Genomic DNA, 16,537 nt, shown 5'->3' on the forward strand with positions numbered 1-16,537 from the left:
TAGTACTTCTGGATATATTATTTAGAATTGGAAGCTTCAAGGGTAGCTACAAAAGAAAGTCACATAGTCCAATAACTTCACCCAACTAATGGTTTTCCAAACGCACATCAACATACTAATGGTATTAGGTAGTATCCTTGTCACTTGCTTGGGTTGGGACTACCTAGCTAAGTCCCCTACAATGCCAGGGCCATAACAAGTGTTCCACCAGCAAGAGGCAAGATGAAGCCTAGGTTGTTTAGCCATCAGAGGGACGTCAAATGATTCTCATCTCTAGAGGTACACAGTAGGTAAATATTTAGTCAGCCGAGACTGCAGCCTGCCTACAAACAAAAGACACCATGGGAAGCAGCGTCACTGCTTACCTGTCCTGCCAGAAGGGAAGCACCTCTCCAAGTTTTAGCCTGCAACATAATAAGTATGAAGGTTATCAGAAAAGGAAATGCGTCTAGGCAACCTTGACTTTCTAAAGTGTCCCGACCTTCAAGTCTGCCAGCTGTTCAGTATTTCCCAGAAAGAACTATTGAATTCATTTCCTCCCTTCCAATCCCCTCAGATTTTAGCCACTGTGGCAAAAATTTTCTTCTTCTGATGGCTTCCTCAAAAGCTGTCTGTGAGAGCATCTTTGCCAGTGCCAGCAGACACAGTGTGGACGCCTCTCAGTGGGCAGCAAGGAAGTTCAACAAAGCAAAGAGGAGGCACTGCCTATAGCATTGCAGTATGGTCATTCTTAACTCCTCCTCGTTTCTCAAAGTAAAAACGAACAAGTAGCAAAGAGGTGAAAGTCAGTAAGCCCTATGGTATCTTTGAGATTTCAGGGTGTCATTGAAATTTATGCTCTGTGCATGGAATTCTTTCCTTGTTTATCCAACAGAGTATTCCATAATTGACTTTAGATTTCTTCCATGCCATGCAACCTCATCTTGGAAGAGAGGGGAATCCAAAGGTGCCTTTTTGTCTACATGTATGTTACCATGTCTCGATTCATGGAACTCAAGTCTTCCACTTGGAAGAGCGTTGGAATCATCTACCATGCTTCAGGTTAAATCTCATGAAAAGAAGATGTTTTGTACGCACTAACTGACTAGCCTGTTGTCAAATACTCATGGGTTGCTTTTTAATAGAGTATGTTGTACTACACATCTTAGATTACATGATGTCCTTGATTGGATATTCAAGTTTCAACCATGGTTGTAGAAATTGTGTATCCAGCAAGAGTTACCAAGAGTCCTATCCTCCTGCTTCCTAAATGTCTGTTAGTAGTAAGATATAGATATATATATATATATATATATATATATATGTGTGTGTGTGTGTGTGTGTGTGTGTGTGTGTGTGTGTCAGTTCTGAATTAGTTATGTTCATCATGAGGATATTAAGAAGATTCAGTGTGTGGTTCGTTCTTGTTTCATTGGAGAGTTAGCGTGTCTGCTCCATTATCAGGACTGTGGGTCTACCAGCTAGCAACATGTTCTTTAGAAATATCTTTCCTTGTTTATTAAAGGAATAGTTGTTTTCATAGATCTTGGGTAACACGCAAATTTTTTTAGAAGAGATGATGTGCATCTCTGTGAGAGCTGCAATAAGAGGAAGAATGTACGCAGGTGGAAAACAGAAACAACAGCAAGAAATAACAGAAAGCAAAGCCCAATTGTCATTTCCATGATGGATCAACTGAGATGGTTTCCATGCGAGAGAGAGAGATAGGTAAACACAACATGCTCTGGAAGATTTTGGCAGCTATGGCATAATTGAAGAACACCAATAAAACTAGGGAATGTCTCAAACAGGTGCCCTGGCTTATCACCTAGCCATTATTATCTAGAATTTACCCAGCCTCCAACAGGAAAGACCATTTCAATTTTCCCTCTATATAAATTGAATGATCCTGGAATTATTTGTTTTACGTCAGCCTTTACACAACATTGGGTAAAGGGCGAGGGCAGTCATTGTCCTCCAATATTCTTGGTTCTCCTGGCATGAGCCATAAAATCCGCTCCTGACACTTTACCACATATGTGCAAGGGTACATCGACCGAGACTAGGAATGAGCACCACGTTCGAATTCATCAGTTCTTAGATATTTTTTGAGTATATCATTTGCACCTTCAGTCATCTCTACCTGATATATGTGCCTACTCCTATAGTAAAGGCTGTCTACCTATCACTTGGAATCATTTCAATCTCTTTGAAAATAGAAAGCAATGAAGAATGTATCAAACCAAGTATGGGTACTGCTATGAGGCCTTTTTCGAAAAATCTCAGAATCTGATGCCAAACTGCACAGTTCTCATCCTCTCTGAAGAGGGAAGAGTGCCAGGCAGGCTCTGAAATCCTCATGGGTCTCACAAGGACCTCATATCTGGACCTCAGATTACATCTGCTCAAGTCAGTCAACGTCCTCAGATACCTGTTGTCATCATAGATCCAGAAAGGCCTTCGCTCAACACATGAGTTTTCACCTACCAAGTGAAACCCCAGAGAGCTAGACTCCTGGGCCTTGACAAGAAAGTTCAAAACTGTGCAGGAGGCATGTAGCTCATTCTGTCAAAGGTGGTGGGGAAACACAGTGACAGGATTGAAGAGCCTTTCCCCTCTGACACCATATGAGAAAAATAGAGGTCAAAACATTGCATTTGGTCGGTGTCACTGGCCCCAAATCGGGTAGCTGTGAATGTTCCCTGAACTTATGTACTTAATCTTTACAACAGAGATTTTGGTAAGAATAGAGAAAACATTCAAGTAAGCAAAATGACTTTGTTCCTATCTAGATAAGATTTTTTCAACATCCTAATTTGCGGTTTTGATTCTATGCTCTTCCTCTTAACCCTACTTTAGGATTCCTCCTCCTGTTCCTTTCTTCCATGTATGTTCCTCTCCATCTTACAGTGGCCAGTATTGAGCCTTCCAGTTGTCCTGCAATTGTCAATGCTCTGGAGGATTTTGTGATGTATGTCACATGACCACCAGCTCGTTCCATATTTCCTTGGACAACAAATTGGAACACACAAGCCAAGCTACATTTTGGTCCATATACATTTCCAGGTATCCCACAGGACATTGACAGGGACAGGAGTCGGGTTCTGTGTTCCTGATTCCTGAACCTTCTCTTCTTATCACCTCTCATGTCATGTTTCTTCAAATGAACTCAAATCCACCCAGTTTCCAAGATGAAGGAAGGCATTGCATTTAATACCAAAAATATTCTTCGTTTTGTTTTGTTTTGTTTTGATTTTTCCGACAATGGACAACTAGATTTCTGGCTCAACATAATCCATAATCATTTATAAAAAGAATAATTATGGTTCATTGTCAGCTCTGTTTGGGGCTGCGAAAAATTTATGGCAATTCACCTGAATTTTAGAGGGCAAGATTGCAAGTTTCCATGCTACTTACAAGGACGTGAAAACGCATGGGTTGCTCTCTTAGTATCCACGCCAGAGGATCAAGGATAGATGAAATTTGTGAGGGTTATTGTTCTGTGCTCTAGGGGTCTAGACTCCTAACACCCTATCATCTTCCTTTGGGTTCCACACCTGTCAGGGCAGAAAGAAGAGTTTAATTCTTTGAGCTTGAATGTCCATAAGGGAAGGAGCTGGGAGAAGGCTTTTCTTAGTACTTCTGGATATATTATTTAGAATTGGAAGCTTCAAGGGTAGCTACAAAAGAAAGTCACATAGTCCAATAACTTCACCCAACTAATGGTTTTCCAAACGCACATCAACATACTAATGGTATTAGGTAGTATCCTTGTCACTTGCTTGGGTTGGGACTACCTAGCTAAGTCCCCTACAATGCCAGGGCCATAACAAGTGTTCCACCAGCAAGAGGCAAGATGAAGCCTAGGTTGTTTAGCCATCAGAGGGACGTCAAATGATTCTCATCTCTAGAGGTACACAGTAGGTAAATATTTAGTCAGCCGAGACTGCAGCCTGCCTACAAACAAAAGACACCATGGGAAGCAGCGTCACTGCTTACCTGTCCTGCCAGAAGGGAAGCACCTCTCCAAGTTTTAGCCTGCAACATAATAAGTATGAAGGTTATCAGAAAAGGAAATGCGTCTAGGCAACCTTGACTTTCTAAAGTGTCCCGACCTTCAAGTCTGCCAGCTGTTCAGTATTTCCCAGAAAGAACTATTGAATTCATTTCCTCCCTTCCAATCCCCTCAGATTTTAGCCACTGTGGCAAAAATTTTCTTCTTCTGATGGCTTCCTCAAAAGCTGTCTGTGAGAGCATCTTTGCCAGTGCCAGCAGACACAGTGTGGACGCCTCTCAGTGGGCAGCAAGGAAGTTCAACAAAGCAAAGAAGAGGCACTGCCTATAGCATTGCAGTATGGTCATTCTTAACTCCTCCTCGTTTCTCAAAGTAAAAACGAACAAGTAGCAAAGAGGTGAAAGTCAGTAAGCCCTATGGTATCTTTGAGATTTCAGGGTGTCATTGAAATTTATGCTCTGTGCATGGAATTCTTTCCTTGTTTATCCAACAGAGTATTCCATAATTGACTTTAGATTTCTTCCATGCCATGCAACCTCATCTTGGAAGAGAGGGGAATCCAAAGGTGCCTTTTTGTCTACATGTATGTTACCATGTCTCGATTCATGGAACTCAAGTCTTCCACTTGGAAGAGCGTTGGAATCATCTACCATGCTTCAGGTTAAATCTCATGAAAAGAAGATGTTTTGTACGCACTAACTGACTAGCCTGTTGTCAAATACTCATGGGTTGCTTTTTAATAGAGTATGTTGTACTACACATCTTAGATTACATGATGTCCTTGATTGGATATTCAAGTTTCAACCATGGTTGTAGAAATTGTGTATCCAGCAAGAGTTACCAAGAGTCCTATCCTCCTGCTTCCTAAATGTCTGTTAGTAGTAAGATATAGATATATATATATGTGTGTGTGTGTGTGTGTGTGTGTGTGTGTGTGTGTGTGTGTGTCAGTTCTGAATTAGTTATGTTCATCATGAGGATATTAAGAAGATTCAGTGTGTGGTTCGTTCTTGTTTCATTGGAGAGTTAGCGTGTCTGCTCCATTATCAGGACTGTGGGTCTACCAGCTAGCAACATGTTCTTTAGAAATATCTTTCCTTGTTTATTAAAGGAATAGTTGTTTTCATAGATCTTGGGTAACACGCAAATTTTGTTAGAAGAGATGATGTGCATCTGTGTGAGAGCTGCAATAAGAGGAAGAATGTACGCAGGTGGAAAACAGAAACAACAGCAAGAAATAACAGAAAGCAAAGCCCAATTGTCATTTCCATGATGGATCAACTGAGATGGTTTCCATGCGAGAGAGAGAGATAGGTAAACACAACATGCTCTGGAAGATTTTGGCAGCTATGGCATAATTGAAGAACACCAATAAAACTAGGGAATGTCTCAAACAGGTGCCCTGGCTTATCACCTAGCCATTATTATCTAGAATTTACCCAGCCTCCAACAGGAAAGACCATTTCAATTTTCCCTCTATATAAATTGAATGATCCTGGAATTATTTGTTTTACGTCAGCCTTTACACAACATTGGGTAAAGGGCGAGGGCAGTCATTGTCCTCCAATATTCTTGGTTCTCCTGGCATGAGCCATAAAATCCGCTCCTGACACTTTACCACATATGTGCAAGGGTACATCGACCGAGACTAGGAATGAGCACCACGTTCGAATTCATCAGTTCTTAGATATTTTTTGAGTATATCATTTGCACCTTCAGTCATCTCTACCTGATATATGTGCCTACTCCTATAGTAAAGGCTGTCTCCCTATCACTTGGAATCATTTCAATCTCTTTGAAAATAGAAAGCAATGAAGAATGTATCAAACCAAGTATGGGTACTGCTATGAGGCCTTTTTCGAAAAATCTCAGAATCTGATGCCAAACTGCACAGTTCTCATCCTCTCTGAAGAGGGAAGAGTGCCAGGCAGGCTCTGAAATCCTCATGGGTCTCACAAGGACCTCATATCTGGACCTCAGATTACATCTGCTCAAGTCAGTCAACGTCCTCAGATACCTGTTGTCATCATAGATCCAGAAAGGCCTTCGCTCAACACATGAGTTTTCACCTACCAAGTGAAACCCCAGAGAGCTAGACACCTGGGCCTTGACAAGAAAGTTCAAAACTGTGCAGGAGGCATGTAGCTCATTCTGTCAAAGGTGGTGGGGAAACACAGTGACAGGATTGAAGAGCCTTTCCCCTCTGACACCATATGAGAAAAATAGAGGTCAAAACATTGCATTTGGTCGGTGTCACTGGCCCCAAATCGGGTAGCTGTGAATGTTCCCTGAACTTATGTACTTAATCTTTACAACAGAGATTTTGGTAAGAATAGAGAAAACATTCAAGTAAGCAAAATGACTTTGTTCCTATCTAGATAAGATTTTTTCAACATCCTAATTTGCGGTTTTGATTCTATGCTCTTCCTCTTAACCCTACTTTAGGATTCCTCCTCCTGTTCCTTTCTTCCATGTATGTTCCTCTCCATCTTACAGTGGCCAGTATTGAGCCTTCCAGTTGTCCTGCAATTGTCAATGCTCTGGAGGATTTTGTGATGTATGTCACATGACCACCAGCTCGTTCCATATTTCCTTGGACAACAAATTGGAACACACAAGCCAAGCTACATTTTGGTCCATATACATTTCCAGGTATCCCACAGGACATTGACAGGGACAGGAGTCGGGTTCTGTGTTCCTGATTCCTGAACCTTCTCTTCTTATCACCTCTCATGTCATGTTTCTTCAAATGAACTCAAATCCACCCAGTTTCCAAGATGAAGGAAGGCATTGCATTTAATACCAAAAATATTCTTCGTTTTGTTTTGATTTTTCCGACAATGGACAACTAGATTTCTGGCTCAACATAATCCATAATCATTTATAAAAAGAATAATTATGGTTCATTGTCAGCTCTGTTTGGGGCTGCGAAAACTTTATGGCAATTCACCTGAATTTTAGAGGGCAAGATTGCAAGTTTCCATGCTACTTACAAGGACGTGAAAACGCATGGGTTGCTCTCTTAGTATCCACGCCAGAGGATCAAGGATAGATGAAATTTGTGAGGGTTATTGTTCTGTGCTCTAGGGGTCTAGACTCCTAACACCCTATCATCTTCCTTTGGGTTCCACACCTGTCAGGGCAGAAAGAAGAGTTTAATTCTTTGAGCTTGAATGTCCATAAGGGAAGGAGCTGGGAGAAGGCTTTTCTTAGTACTTCTGGATATATTATTTAGAATTGGAAGCTTCAAGGGTAGCTACAAAAGAAAGTCACATAGTCCAATAACTTCACCCAACTGTTGGTTTTCCAAATGCACATCAACATACTAATGGTATTAGGTAGTATCCTTGTCACTTGCTTGGGTTGGGACTACCTAGCTAAGTCCCCTACAATGCCAGGGCCATAACAAGTGTTCCAAAAGCAAGAGGCAAGATGAAGCCTAGGTTGTTTAGCCATCAGAGGGACGTCAAATGATTCTCATCTGTAGAGGTACACAGTAGGTAAATATTTAGTCAGCCGAGACTGCAGCCTGCCTACAAACAAAAGACACCATGGGAAGCAGCGTCACTGCTTACCTGTCCTGCCAGAAGGGAAGCACCTCTCCAAGTTTTAGCCTGCAACATAATAAGTATGAAGGTTATCAGAAAAGGAAATGCGTCTAGGCAACCTTGACTTTCTAAAGTGTCCCGACCTTCAAGTCTGCCAGCCGTTCAATATTTCCCAGAACCAACTATTGAATTCATTTCCTCCCTTCCAATCCCCTCAGAATTTAGCCACTGTGGCAAAAATTTCTCTTCTTCTGATGGCTTCCTCAAAAGCTGTCTGTGAGAGCATCTTTGCCAGTGCCAGCAGACACAGTGTGGACGCCTCTCAGTGGGCAGCAAGGAAGTTCAACAAAGCAAAGAAGAGGCAATGCCTATAGCATTGCAGTATGGTCATTCTTAACTCCTCCTCGTTTCTCAAAGTCAAAACGAACAAGTTGCACAGAGGTGAAAGTCAGTAAGCCCTATGGTATCTTTGAGATTTCAGGGTGTCATTGAAATTTATCTTCTGTGCATGGAATTCTTTCCTTGTTTATCCAACAGAGTATTCCATAATTGACTTTAGATTTCTTCCATGCCATGCAACCTGATCTTGGAAGAAAGGGGAATCCAAAGGTGCCTTTTTGTCTACATGTATGTTACCATGTCTCGATACATGGAACTCAAGTCTTCCACTTGGAAGAGCGTTGGAATCATCTACCATGCTTTAGGTTAAATCTGATGAAAAGAAGATGTTTTATACGCACTAACTGACTAGCCTGTGGGCAAATACTCATGGGTTGCTTTTTAATAGAGTATGTTGTACTACATATCTGAGATTACAAGATGTCCTTGATTGGATATTCAAGTTTCAACCATGGTTGTAGAAATTGTGTATCCAGCAAGAGTTACCAAGAGTCCTATCCTCCTGCTTCCTAAAAGTCTGTTAGTAGTAAGATATATATATATATATATATATATATATATATATATATATATATAGATATATCTGGGTGTGTGTGTGTGTGTCAGTTCTGAATTAATTATGTTCATCATGAGGATATTAAGAAGATTCAGTGTGTGGTTCGTTCTTGTTTCATTGGAGAGTTAGCGTGTCTGCTCCATTTTCAGGACTGTGGGTCTACCAGCTAGCAACATGTTCTTTAGAAATATCTTTCCTTGTTTTTTAAAGGAATAGTTGTTTTCATAGATCTTGGGTAACACGCAAATTTTGTTAGAAGAGATGATGTGCATCTGTGTGAGAGCTGCAATAAGAGGAATAATGTACGCAGGTGGAAAACAGAAACAACAACAAGAAATAACAGAAAGCAAAGCCCAATTGTCATTTCCATGATGGATCAACTGAGATGGTTTCCATGCGAGAGAGAGAGATAGGTAAACACAACATGCTCTGGAAGATTTTGGCAGCTAAGACATAATTGAAGAACACCAATAAAACTAGGGAATGTCTCAAACAGGTGCCCTGGCTTATCACCTAGCCATTATTATCTAGAATTTACCCAGCCTCCAACAGGAAAGACCATTTCAATTTTCCCTCTATCTAAATTGAATGATCCTGGAATTATTTGTTATACGTCAGCCTTTACACAACTTTGGGTAAAGGGCGAGGGCTATCATTGTCCTCCAATATTCTTGGGACTACTGGCATGAGCCATAAAAGCCGCTCCTGACACTTTACCACATATGTGCAAGGGTACATCGACCGAGACTAGGAATGAGCACCACGTTCGAATTCATCAATTCTTAGATATTTTTTGAGTATATCATTTGCACCTACAGTCATCTCTACCTGATATATGTGCATACTCCTATAGTAAAGGCTGTCTCCCTATCAATTGGAATCATTTCTATCTCTTTGAAAATAGAAAGCAATGAAGAAAGTATCAAACCAAGTATGGGTACTATTATGAGGCCTTTTTCGAAAAATCTCAGAATCTGATGCCAAACTGCACAGTTCTCATCCTCTCTGAAGAGGGAAGAGTGCTAGGCAGGCTCTGAAATCCTCATGGGTCTCACGAGGTCCTCATATCTGGACCTCAGATCACATCTGCTCAAGTCAGTCAACGTCCTCAGATACCTGTTGTCATCATAGATCCAGAAAGGCCTTCGCTCAACACATGAGTTTTCACCTACCAAGTAAAACCCCAGAGAGCTAGACTCCTGGGCCTTGACAAGGAAGTTCAAAACTGTGCAGGAGGCATGTAGCTCATTCTGTCAAAGGTGGTGGGGAAACACAGTGACAGGATTGAAGAGCCTTTCCCCTCTGACACCATATGAGAAAAATAGAGGTCAAAACATTGCATTTGGTCGGTGTCACTGGCCCCAAGTCGGGTAGCTGTGAATGTTCCCTGAAATTATGTACTTAATCTTTACAACAGAGATTTTGGTAAGAATAGAGAAAACATTCAAGTAAGCAAAATGACTTTGTTCCTATCTAGATAAGATTTTGTCAACATCCTAATTTGCGGTTTTGATTCTATGCTCTTCCTCTTAACCCTACTTTAGGATTCCTCCTCCTGTTCCTTTCTTCCATGTATGTTCCTCTCCATCTTACAGTGGCCAGTATTGAGCCTTCCAGTTGTCCTGCAATTGTCAATGCTCTGGAGGATTTTGTGATGTATGTCACATGACCACCAGCTCGTTCCATATTTCCTTGGACAACAAATTGGAACACACAAGCCAAGCTACATTTTGGTCCATATACATTTCCAGGTATCCCACAGGACATTGACAGGGACAGGAGTTGGGTTCTGTGTTCCTGATTCCTGAACCTTCTCTTCTTATCACCTCTCATGTCATGTTTCTTCAAATGAACTCAAATCCACCCAGTTTCCAAGATGAAGGAAGGCATTGCATTTAATACCAAAAATATTCTTCGTTTTGTTTTGTTTTGTTTTGATTTTTCCGACAATGGACAACTAGATTTCTGGCTCAACATAATCCATAATCATTTATAAAAAGAATAATTATGGTTCATTGTCAGCTCTGTTTGGGGCTGCGAAAAATTTATGGCAATTCACCTGAATTTTAGAGGGCAAGATTGCAAGTTTCCATGCTACTTACAAGGACGTGAAAACGCATGGGTTGCTCTCTTAGTATCCACGCCAGAGGATCAAGGATAGATGAAATTTGTGAGGGTTATTGTTCTGTGCTCTAGGGGTCTAGACTCCTAACACCCTATCATCTTCCTTTGGGTTCCACACCTGTCAGGGCAGAAAGAAGAGTTTAATTCTTTGAGCTTGAATGTCCATAAGGGAAGGAGCTGGGAGAAGGCTTTTCTTAGTACTTCTGGATATATTATTTAGAATTGGAAGCTTCAAGGGCAGCTACAAAAGAAAGTCACATAGTCCAATAACTTCACCCAACTAATGGTTTTCCAAACGCACATCAACATACTAATGGTATTAGGTAGTATCCTTGTCACTTGCTTGGGTTGGGACTACCTAGCTAAGTCCCCTACAATGCCAGGGCCATAACAAGTGTTCCACCAGCAAGAGGCAAGATGAAGCCTAGGTTGTTTAGCCATCAGAGGGACGTCAAATGATTCTCATCTCTAGAGGTACACAGTAGGTAAATATTTAGTCAGCCGAGACTGCAGCCTGCCTACAAACAAAAGACACCATGGGAAGCAGCGTCACTGCTTACCTGTCCTGCCAGAAGGGAAGCACCTCTCCAAGTTTTAGCCTGCAACATAATAAGTATGAAGGTTATCAGAAAAGGAAATGCGTCTAGGCAACCTTGACTTTCTAAAGTGTCCCGACCTTCAAGTCTGCCAGCTGTTCAGTATTTCCCAGAAAGAACTATTGAATTCATTTCCTCCCTTCCAATCCCCTCAGATTTTAGCCACTGTGGCAAAAATTTTCTTCTTCTGATGGCTTCCTCAAAAGCTGTCTGTGAGAGCATCTTTGCCAGTGCCAGCAGACACAGTGTGGACGCCTCTCAGTGGGCAGCAAGGAAGTTCAACAAAGCAAAGAAGAGGCACTGCCTATAGCATTGCAGTATGGTCATTCTTAACTCCTCCTCGTTTCTCAAAGTAAAAACGAACAAGTAGCAAAGAGGTGAAAGTCAGTAAGCCCTATGGTATCTTTGAGATTTCAGGGTGTCATTGAAATTTATGCTCTGTGCATGGAATTCTTTCCTTGTTTATCCAACAGAGTATTCCATAATTGACTTTAGATTTCTTCCATGCCATGCAACCTCATCTTGGAAGAGAGGGGAATCCAAAGGTGCCTTTTTGTCTACATGTATGTTACCATGTCTCGATTCATGGAACTCAAGTCTTCCACTTGGAAGAGCGTTGGAATCATCTACCATGCTTCAGGTTAAATCTCATGAAAAGAAGATGTTTTGTACGCACTAACTGACTAGCCTGTTGTCAAATACTCATGGGTTGCTTTTTAATAGAGTATGTTGTACTACACATCTTAGATTACATGATGTCCTTGATTGTATATTCAAGTTTCAACCATGGTTGTAGAAATTGTGTATCCAGCAAGAGTTACCAAGAGTCCTATCCTCCTGCTTCCTAAATGTCTGTTAGTAGTAAGATATATATATATATATATATATATATATATATATATGTGTGTGTGTGTGTGTGTGTGTGTGTGTGTGTGTGTGTGTGTGTGTCAGTTCTGAATTAGTTATGTTCATCATGAGGATATTAAGAAGATTCAGTGTGTGGTTCGTTCTTGTTTCATTGGAGAGTTAGCGTGTCTGCTCCATTATCAGGACTGTGGGTCTACCAGCTAGCAACATGTTCTTTAGAAATATCTTTCCTTGTTTATTAAAGGAATAGTTGTTTTCATAGATCTTGGGTAACACGCAAATTTTGTTAGAAGAGATGATGTGCATCTGTGTGAGAGCTGCAATAAGAGGAAGAATGTACGCAGGTGGAAAACAGAAACAACAGCAAGAAATAACAGAAAGCAAAGCCCAATTGTCATTTCCATGATGGATCAACTGAGATGGTTTCCATGCGAGAGAGAGAGATAGGTAAACACAACATGCTCTGGAAGATTTTGGCAGCTATGGCATAATTGAAGAACACCAATAAAACTAGGGAATGTCTCAAACAGGTGCCCTGGCTTATCACCTAGCCATTATTATCTAGAATTTACCCAGCCTCCAACAGGAAAGACCATTTCAATTTTCCCTCTATATAAATTGAATGATCCTGGAATTATTTGTTTTACGTCAGCCTTTACACAACATTGGGTAAAGGGCGAGGGCAGTCATTGTCCTCCAATATTCTTGGTTCTCCTGGCATGAGCCATAAAATCCGCTCCTGACACTTTACTACATATGTGCAAGGGTACATCGACCGAGACTAGGAATGAGCACCACGTTCGAATTCATCAGTTCTTAGATATTTTTTGAGTATATCATTTGCACCTTCAGTCATCTCTACCTGATATATGTGCCTACTCCTATAGTAAAGGCTGTCTCCCTATCACTTGGAATCATTTCAATCTCTTTGAAAATAGAAAGCAATGAAGAATATATCAAACCAAGTATGGGTACTGCTATGAGGCCTTTTTCGAAAAATCTCAGAATCTGATGCCAAACTGCACAGTTCTCATCCTCTCTGAAGAGGGAAGAGTGCCAGGCAGGCTCTGAAATCCTCATGGGTCTCACAAGGACCTCATATCTGGACCTCAGATTACATCTGCTCAAGTCAGTCAACGTCCTCAGATACCTGTTGTCATCATAGATCCAGAAAGGCCTTCGCTCAACACATGAGTTTTCACCTACCAAGTGAAACCCCAGAGAGCTAGACTCCTGGGCCTTGACAAGAAAGTTCAAAACTGTGCAGGAGGCATGTAGCTCATTCTGTCAAAGGTGGTGGGGAAACACAGTGACAGGATTGAAGAGCCTTTCCCCTCTGACACCATATGAGAAAAATAGAGGTCAAAACATTGCATTTGGTCGGTGTCACTGGCCCCAAATCGGGTAGCTGTGAATGTTCCCTGAACTTATGTACTTAATCTTTACAACAGAGATTTTGGTAAGAATAGAGAAAACATTCAAGTAAGCAAAATGACTTTGTTCCTATCTAGATAATATTTTTTCAACATCCTAATTTGCGGTTTTGATTCTATGCTCTTCCTCTTAACCCTACTTTAGGATTCCTCCTCCTGTTCCTTTCTTCCATGTATGTTCCTCTCCATCTTACAGTGGCCAGTATTGAGCCTTCCAGTTGTCCTGCAATTGTCAATGCTCTGGAGGATTTTGTGATGTATGTCACATGACCACCAGCTCGTTCCATATTTCCTTGGACAACAAATTGGAACACACAAGCCAAGCTACATTTTGGTCCATATACATTTCCAGGTATCCCACAGGACATTGACAGGGACAGGAGTCGGGTTCTGTGTTCCTGATTCCTGAACCTTCTCTTCGTATCACCTCTCATGTCATGTTTCTTCAAATGAACTCAACACCACCCAGTTTCCAAGATGAAGGAAGGCATTGCATTTAATACCAAAAATATTCTTAGTTTTGTTTTGTTTTGTTCTGACAATGGACAACAAGATTTCTGGCTCAACATAATCCATAATCATTTATAAAAAGAATAAATATGGTTCATTGTCAGCTCTGTTTGAGTTTTCGAAAACTTTATGGCAATTCACCTGAATTTTAGAGGGCAAGATTGCATGTTTCCATGCTACTTACAAGGAAGTGAAAACGCATGGGTGGCTCTCTTAGTATCCACGCCAGAGGATCAAGGATAGATGAAATTTGTGAGGGTTATTGTTCTGTGCTCTAGGGGTCTAGACTCCTAACACCTTATCATCTTCCTTTGGGTTCCACACCTGTCAAGGTAGAAATAAGAGTTTAATTCTTTGAGCTTGAATGTCGATAAGGGAAGGAGCTGGGAGAAGGCTTTTCTTAGTACTTCTGGATATATTATTTAGAATTGGAAGCTTCAATGGTAGCTTCAAAAGAAAGTCAAATATGCCAATAACTTCACCCAACTGTTGGTTTTCCAAATGCACCTCAAAATACTAATGGTATTAGGTAGTATCCTTGTCACTTGCTTGGGTTGGGACTACCTAGCTAAGTCCCCTACAATGCCAGGGCCATAGCAAGTGTTCCACCATCAAGAGGCAAGACGAAGCCTAGGTTGTTTAGCCATGAGAGGGACGTTAAATAATTCTCATCTCTTGCGGTACACCGGTACACAATAGGTAAATATTTAGACAGGCGAGAATGCAGCCTGCCTACAAACAAAAGAAACAATGGGAAGCAGCGTCACTTACCTGTCCTGCCAGAAGGGAAGCACCTCTCCAAGTTTTAGCCTGCAACATAATAAGTATGAAGGTTATCAGAAAAGGAAATGCGTCTAGGCAACCTTGACTTTCTAAAGTGTCCCGACCTTCAAGTCTGCCAGCAGTTCAGTCTTTCCCAGAACCAACTATTGAATTCATTTCCTCCCTTCCAATCCCCTCAGATGTTAGCCACTGTGGCAAGGATTTCTCTTCTTCTGATGACTTCCTCAGAAGTTGTCTGTGAGAGCATCTTTGCCAGTGCCAACAGGCACATTGTGTACACTTCTCAGTGGGCAGAGAGGAAGTTGGACAAAGCAAAGAAGAAGCAGTGAGTATAGCATTGCAGTATGGTCATTCTTAACTCCTCCTTTCTCAAAGTCAAAACGACCAAGTTGCACAGAGGTGAAAGTCAGTAAGCCCAATGGTATCTTTGAGATTTCAGGGTGTCATTGAAATTTGTCCTCTGTGCATGGAATTCTCTCGTTGTTTATCCAACAGAGTGTTCCATAATTGACTTTAGATTTCTTCCCTGCCATGCTACCTCATCTTGGAAGAGAGAGGAATCCAAAGGTACCTTTTTGTCTACATGTATGTTACTATGTCTCGATTCATGGAACTCAAGTCTTCCACTTGGAAGAGCGTTGGAATCATCTACCATGCTTCAGGTTAAATCTGATGAAAAGAAGATGTTTTCTACGCACTAACTGACTAGCCCGTGGTCAAATACACTGGGTTGATTTTATCGAGTATGTTGTACTACACATCTGAGATTACATGATGTCCTTGATTGGATATTCAAGCTTCAACCATGGCTTTAGAAATTGTGTATCCAGCAAGTGTTACCAAGAGTCCTATGCTACAGCTTCGTAAAAGTCTGTTAGTAGTAAGATATATATATATACATATATGTGTGTGTCATTTCTGAATTAATTGTGTTCATCATGAGGATGTTAAGAAGATTCAGTGTGTGGTTCTTTCTTGTTTCTTTGAAGAGTTAGCGCATCTGATCCATTATCAGGACTGTGGGTCTACCAGCTAGCAACATGTTCTTTAGAAATATCTTTCCTTGTTTCATAAAGGAATGGTTGTTTTCATAGATCTTGGGTAACACGCAAATTTTGTTAGAATAGATGATTTGCCTCTGTGTGAGAGCGGCAATCAGAGGATGAATGTACCCAGGAGGAAAACAGAAACAACAACAACAAATAACAGAAAGCAAAGCCCAATTGTCATTTCTCATGATGGATCAACTGAGATGGTTTCCATGCGAGAGAGAGATAGGTAAACACAACATGCTCTGGAAGATTTTGGCAGCTAAGACATAAATGATGAACACCAATAAAACTAGGGAATGTCTCCAACAGGTGCCCTGGCTTCTCACCTAGCCATTATTATCTAGAATTTACCCAGCCTCCAGCAGGAAAGACCATTTCAATTTTCCCTCTATATAAATTGAATGATCCTTTAATTATTAGTTATACGTCAGCCTTTACACAACTTTGGGTAAAGTGCGAGGGCAGTCCTTGTCCTCCAATATTCTTGGGACTACTGGCATGAGCCCTAACCTCCCCTCCTGACACTTTACCACATATGTGCAAGGGTACCTCGCCAGAGACTAGGAATGAGCAGCACGTTCGAATTCATCAGTTCTTACATATTTTTTGAGTACGTCATTTGCACCTACAGTCATCTCTACCTGATATATGTGCCTACTCCTATAGTAAAGGTTG

At 41.1% G+C, this 16,537-nt stretch overlaps 4 non-coding genes across 4 annotated transcripts; all 4 read right to left on the reverse strand.

Moving 5' to 3' along the window:
• Positions 1-2,364: 2,364 nt before the first annotated feature.
• LOC132647622 (small nucleolar RNA SNORD109A) lies at positions 2,365-2,429 on the reverse strand. The gene has a single exon (XR_009585969.1). It is a non-coding gene; the product is annotated as a small nucleolar RNA SNORD109A (small nucleolar RNA).
• Positions 2,430-5,965: 3,536 nt separating this feature from the next.
• LOC132647623 (small nucleolar RNA SNORD109A) lies at positions 5,966-6,030 on the reverse strand. Its single transcript, XR_009585970.1, has one exon. It is a non-coding gene; the product is annotated as a small nucleolar RNA SNORD109A (small nucleolar RNA).
• A 3,537-nt stretch (positions 6,031-9,567) lies between these two features.
• On the reverse strand, positions 9,568-9,632 carry LOC132647705 (small nucleolar RNA SNORD109A). Its single transcript, XR_009586050.1, has one exon. It is a non-coding gene; the product is annotated as a small nucleolar RNA SNORD109A (small nucleolar RNA).
• A 3,556-nt stretch (positions 9,633-13,188) lies between these two features.
• On the reverse strand, positions 13,189-13,253 carry LOC132647624 (small nucleolar RNA SNORD109A). The gene has a single exon (XR_009585971.1). It is a non-coding gene; the product is annotated as a small nucleolar RNA SNORD109A (small nucleolar RNA).
• Between the last annotated feature and the right edge of the window lie 3,284 nt (positions 13,254-16,537).

The sequence above is a fragment of the Meriones unguiculatus genome, chromosome 14, assembly GCF_030254825.1.
Source record: "Meriones unguiculatus strain TT.TT164.6M chromosome 14, Bangor_MerUng_6.1, whole genome shotgun sequence".
NCBI classification, from domain to species: Eukaryota; Metazoa; Chordata; class Mammalia; order Rodentia; family Muridae; genus Meriones; species Meriones unguiculatus.